Raw genomic sequence first — 6199 nt, forward strand, 5'->3', positions numbered from 1 at the left:
CGTGAGTCTTTAGTCCCCCCTTCACACTGTGTGCTTCTCCTCAATTATTTTGTTTGGCTTTCACGTATCCCTAAGATACAGGGACTCTATGATACAAAATTTTCTTTTTCTATTTCTTTTTTTTTTAAGTATTTTATTAATTTATTCATATTACATCTCAATTGTTAGTCCATCCCTTGTATCCTCAATACAAAATTTTCTAAGCGAGGAAACAGACTCTTGGAATTAAAATTATTTTCCCAGGGTCAAAAATGCTAGCCCCGGAAGAGGTAGAACTTGAACCTGAGTCCTCCGTCCTCAAAAAGCTACGCTTCGGGTTGCTGGAAAAGAATGAATTCCCTGCTATTTGTGAACATACGACAATTTTTCAACTACCCGGCATGTCCAGGAATAAGACTCACCGTATCATAAATGGGACTAAGATTCTCCATATCATAAACATTTTAAAAATTGACAAGTAGGAGTGAGACGCCAAACAATTGCAAACGGCGGTATGGTTAACTTACTTCAGCTCTAAGCTTGACTTTTCTTGTTTGTATAAAGCTCATGGGAATATTATAAATGACAGAGAAAGATCATATATGGGAAGAATTCTCTTAGCTATGTTTCTTTTCCTGGGACAAAGATCACGACCAAAAGTAATTGGGGAGGAATAGGAATAGGCTTATTTCACGGTATACTCCCAGATAACAGCCCATCACTGAAGGAAATCAAAGCAGGAACTCGAGGCAGGAACTGAAGCAGGGGCCATGAAGAAATCACTGCTTACTGGCTGCTCCTCGTGAGTTGTTCAGCCTGGTTTCTCACACAGCCCTGTACCACCTGTCCAGAGATAGCTCTGCCTCACATCAATCATTAAAAAAGAAAATGTCCTACAGGCTTGCCTACAGAATATCTGGATGGGGGCCTTTTCTCAGTTGAGTTTCCTCTTCCAAATACACCTAGGTTTATATTAAGAAACACCAGTGGAAAGATGTAGTAAGGAACGGACAAGGCACAGGTATTCCTTTGGGATCTCAAAGGCTGGTAATTGAACTCAGGACCTCTGGGAGAACAGACAGTGCTCTTAACCTCTGAGCCATCTCTCCAGCCCCTAGACATAGATATTCAATATTTGATGCAATAAACTTCTTTTTAAATCCTGCCTTGCATTTATTTTTCCTCTTATTACTTAGCACATAATAGAATGTTTTTAGTGAGTCTTAACAGGAAAATATTATGATGTTGAATCCTCAGTACGTATTTTCTCCCATGGCACTTCACCCAAGGACAGAGAGTGATGTAAGTTTCTTGATCCACAGGAATGATTCCATCTCTGAGGTACAAAGCATCATGTTCACCTCTCTCAGTCCCAGTGACTTCTTTTTTCAGATGTCATACGGTCTCATTGCACTGTTACCTACAGGGAACTCCTCAGGAAAACATACCTCTTCCTCCCCCCTTTCCAAGTGATCTGGTTTCCGTCCTGCAGTCTGTGAACTATGACACTGGAAATAAGTATAATTTCCAACCTTGATCAAGTTTTTTCAGTCAATCTGTACTCCTTTTTTATGTTCCAAGCCTGGTTTGTTTGTTTTGTTGTTGTTTGTTTTGTGTTGTTTTTTCTTCTTTTGCCACACATAGATTCACTGTTGAGTATTTATGGTTACAGCTCTGTAGACATACTTGTTCTGTTTTGGTTCATTGGGTTTGAGGACAGGGTTGAATGTGGCCCCAGGCTGGACTTGCACTCACAAGCAATCATTTTACTTTGACCTCAGGAGTGCTGAGATTCCTCTCACCACACAGATACAGCACGTGCTCATACTCACTTTCCAAATCCTTGCTTTCTCATTCACAGATTATCATATGCCTTCTTCTTAACATAGAAAACATGTCACATATGAAAAGCTTTTTTTCCCTTTGTAGTTACATTGTCATTCCTGCACATTTTTCATCACAATGGACACGAAATCCTGTAGCTCACACGTCTCACCTACTCAAGGTCCTTGGTTTACTAGATGGGTATTATCTCTATTCCTTCAGCCTCTTGCCTCTGTTTTGGAGCTTACCTAAAGTGTTTGCAGGTTTTTCCCATGTGAAGAAGCAAATCCCAACATGAGTCTTACACCTCTCTTGAGGAGTTTCCCTAACCCTCCGTGGTCTTCACATTCATGTTTCTAAAGAGTAAAATCTGAATCCCATTTTATCTTTCCACTCGTAACAAGTTGATTTTTCTCTCCACTGATTTAAAAACACCACTCACAGTGAGACCGAATCACTGTTCCCAACTTGCAATAGCCAACAGGTGATTACCTAACTTCGTCTTTCTCATTTTTCTATGACATTGGACATGTTTGCTTTTTTTTCTAATTATTCTTTGGGGTTTTTTGTTGTTGTTGTTGTTGTTGTTGTTGTTGTTGTTGTTGTTGTTGTTGTTGTTCTGAACTTAAATAAATGGTTTTGAGGGATAGGGTAGTCTTGTACTCATTAAATACTTGAGGCTTCCCAAAGTCGTTACCTATCCATGGGTCTTTTTTTTATTAATTTATTCATATTACATCTCAATGGTTATCTCCTCCCTTGTATCCTCCCATTCCTCCCTCCCTCCCATTTTCCTCTTACTCCCCTCCCCTATGACTGTGACTGAGGGGGATTTCCTCCCCCTGTATATGCTCATAGGCTATCCTTGGGTCTTATAGTAAACAAAACAATTCTGCTGCCTTCTTAGAGTCTCAATGTTTTCCTGTGTAATATTTCTTGACTCAGTGGTTCTCATCCTGGTGTCACTGTAGATTAAAATGGTCCTGACTAGAGAACAAATCCATATGGGGTCTCAAAGGCCCCTCAAATTCAATGCTTAACCTCATGAAATACTGTGTAGATGTTTAACAAGTCATTATGAAATCAGAGTCACTTTTGAGCTATTCTATAATCTTAACAATAGAAAGAGTTCTTAAGAGCCTATTATAACTTGCAGTAAAGAACTATTTATCTAAAGTTAAGGCCTGGAATCTATCCATCTTTTTAATCTATAAATTTCCCCCACAGAAAGATGTCTGACATTAAATGTACCAGACATGAGTAATGAATGTTCTTCTCATTCTAAGGCTTTCACATTATTCTTTTTTATATATATATCAATCTATTTTCATAATGAATTTGTATAGTTTACAACAGAATTTTAAAATCTCCTCATTCTATGTATCCTATCATTACATACCATGGATGACATGATTTTCTGACTCATTCTTTAATTAGAATTTTGAATGCAATTCTTGATGTATCAAAACTTCACTCAACCTGACTCATCTTCTTTTCTTCTGCTGAAATAAAATCCTCTGGCTGAAGCAAGTTAGGAGGAAAAGAGTTTACTTGGTGCCCAATCCTAGTTTATAGGCTCTCCTGGAAGGAAAACCACAGTACCAGGAGCTTGAAGTAGCTGGTCACATTGCATCTTCAATAAGTAATCAGAGAGTGGCACATGAATGCAAGCATGTATGTGCTTAGCTTGTTTTCTTCAGTTATATACAATCCAAAATCGCTTGCCTACAGAATGGTGCCACGCAAAGTGGACAAATCTTCTGACTAACACCATGTAATCCAGATTGTCCCATGCCCAGAGGCCCACCTCCCAGGTGATTGTAGCTTCTGTCACACAACTTTTTTTTAATGTATCTTAAATCCATCTGATTGGGAGTGACACAAAAGCACATTCTAAGAAAAGTTTTGTGGTGTTTGAGGAAACTGCAGACACAAGAATTTGTATTGTTTTCTTGGAGTTTCCTTCCAAGCACTAGTACTCAGAATTCTCCTGACATGACTCCTTTCTCAGACTGTGACAAAAAAGGGGGTTCTTATACTCTGCTGGCAGGAATTTAAGTTAGTGGTAGTAACATGGAAACCAATAAGGATGCTCTCCTAAAAATGTTAAAAATAGAGGTGTAACATGAGCCAATCATTCTATTTCTAGGTGTATCCCAGAGGAAACAAAAACCAGCATTTCAGAGGTGTCTGCACTGCCATGCTTCCCACAGTACAAGATGCAGAACCAACAGTGAGTGCATGAACAAAGAAACTGTGCTTAATATATACAATGTAATAATAGCCTGTCATCAAATAAATGAACAAGTCTTACCACAGTGTGGAATCTGGAAGCACGTATTAAGTAAAATAAGCCAGGTACCACAAGTCAAATACTCAATGATTTCACATCATATGAAGAATCTTAAAAAGTGAATCTTATAAACACAGAAGGCCTGTTGGCAAATGATGGATTTGGTAAGGAAACTGAAGGGTAGAAAAAGGCTAGCCAAAGAACACATAAATATAGTTTTATAGGAGTAAGCTTCCAGAGACCTACTGTACAACAATGTGACCATAGTTATCCATGACACATCATACTCTCAAAACTTACAAAGAGGATGGGCAACATAGCTGAGTGGGTAAAAACACTTGCCACCACACCTGATGACTTAGATTCAGTCCCTGGGATGCAAATGGTGGAAGGAGAAAAACAACTCCAGCAAGTTGTTCTCTGACCTCCACGTCTATACAATGGCACTCATGACCACACAGACATACACATGTATGCACAAAATAAATAAAATGTAATAAAAATATTTGGTTACAAAATTAGCAAATGCTATATGAAATCACTACAAAAATAATGATAATGTTACTTCTTAATTAGCTACGTGTAAATATTTCAATATGTATGTATTTTAAAATACCATGCTGTATATATACAGTTTAAGATGCTCTCTCTGGCATCACATATCCTAAAATGGGAATGACACAGAGAAGATTAGTGTGGCCCCTGCACAAGGATAACACTCAGATTCATGAAGAATTATGGTGATCATAGTGGCTTTCTGTACCTCTTAAAACAAATTTAGAAAAAAATAGAAAAATCTATAATTAAAAATCAAAAAGAAAAGAAGGAATAAAAAATGATACAGGCCTTGGAAGAAAAATTGGAGGAATGTACAGATTAGAATGAACAGCAAAGATAAAAAATATAACTTTGAGACAAGGCTTAGAGGAGACACTAGAACAAAAGCTACAAAGTTCTGTAGAGCAGCATGAACAACAGAGAGAGAAATTTGAAATATGAAGACAAGGCCTAGAGGACACCTTATTAAAATTAATACATCAAAATAAAGGAGAGTCTAAAATATCAGTATTCGTATATAAGGAAAAATAAAATATGGAAACAAGGCTTAAAATTAAAAATCCAAGAACTTATAAAGCAAAATGAACAACAGAAAGAGAGAGAAAATCATGGAGACAAGGCATAGAGGAGACATTAGAGCAAAAGCTACAAAAACGCTACAAACTATGTTGAGCAGAATGCTGGAATGACAGAAGTATAAGCACTAGAGAGGTATGGCCCCACACCTTAAGTGAACAGCTTAAAATATTAATTAAGGAAAATACTCAGATAGAGACAAAAGACTAAATTAAAGAAAGCCCACCTAAGGTTGCTAGAAAACAAACATTAACTTATCCAGTGAGTAAACAACAAAGACCAGCAGATGACAGTCATCCACACGATTATCAAGAACTTGAATGTCAATCTGTTGGTGTGTTGGATTTTAAAAAAAACAATTTTAAGGGAGTGTCACTAATTTTGGAATGCATTCACCACTTGTAAAACAAATCCTGACTTCTTGCACCATCAAAAACAGTTTAATCCCCCCAAGAATGGAAAGATATGGCAAAAGCAGTATTAGAGACTGGGACCTATTTACAATGGCTTTCATGGTGGAGAAAAGAAGAAGTGCATGATGGCGCCATGAGGAGAGGACCAAGAAGCATCAGGAGAAATGAGCCAGACCTAAGAGATGATTAAAAAGTAAGTATAATGTGGGAAATATGAATGCGAGGAAGCTGGACTAGCTTGGAGGTTTAGGATGGAGCGATTATTGCTCAGTATTGTGCTCTAGGCAAATCACATGAATCCTAGACTCTCTGTGTGAATACTTGAGAAAGCAACTGTTTAAAGAATAATTGCTATGTTACTAATAATATGAATCAATACTAATTATTAATAATCATTCTAGAGTTACGTGCTTTTCTGGTCCTACAGATCCAAAACTACAAGATCTACACGACACAGGTCAACAACAGGACATCCAAGAGGAGTCCCAGTGAGAAGAGTGTTGATAGAGTAGCTGAAGTCAGAAGACTCGTAGCAGACGAACAAGTCATTGCAATG

The 6199-nt window shown here is 37.7% G+C and overlaps 1 non-coding gene across 1 annotated transcript; it reads left to right on the plus strand.

Moving 5' to 3' along the window:
• The first annotated feature begins 4735 nt into the window (after positions 1 to 4735).
• On the plus strand, positions 4736 to 4843 carry LOC127210388 (U6 spliceosomal RNA). The gene has a single exon (XR_007833297.1). It is a non-coding gene; the product is annotated as a U6 spliceosomal RNA (small nuclear RNA).
• The last annotated feature ends 1356 nt before the right edge of the window (positions 4844 to 6199 follow it).

This window comes from Acomys russatus, chromosome 27 (assembly GCF_903995435.1).
Source record: "Acomys russatus chromosome 27, mAcoRus1.1, whole genome shotgun sequence".
Taxonomy (NCBI): domain Eukaryota; kingdom Metazoa; phylum Chordata; class Mammalia; order Rodentia; family Muridae; genus Acomys; species Acomys russatus.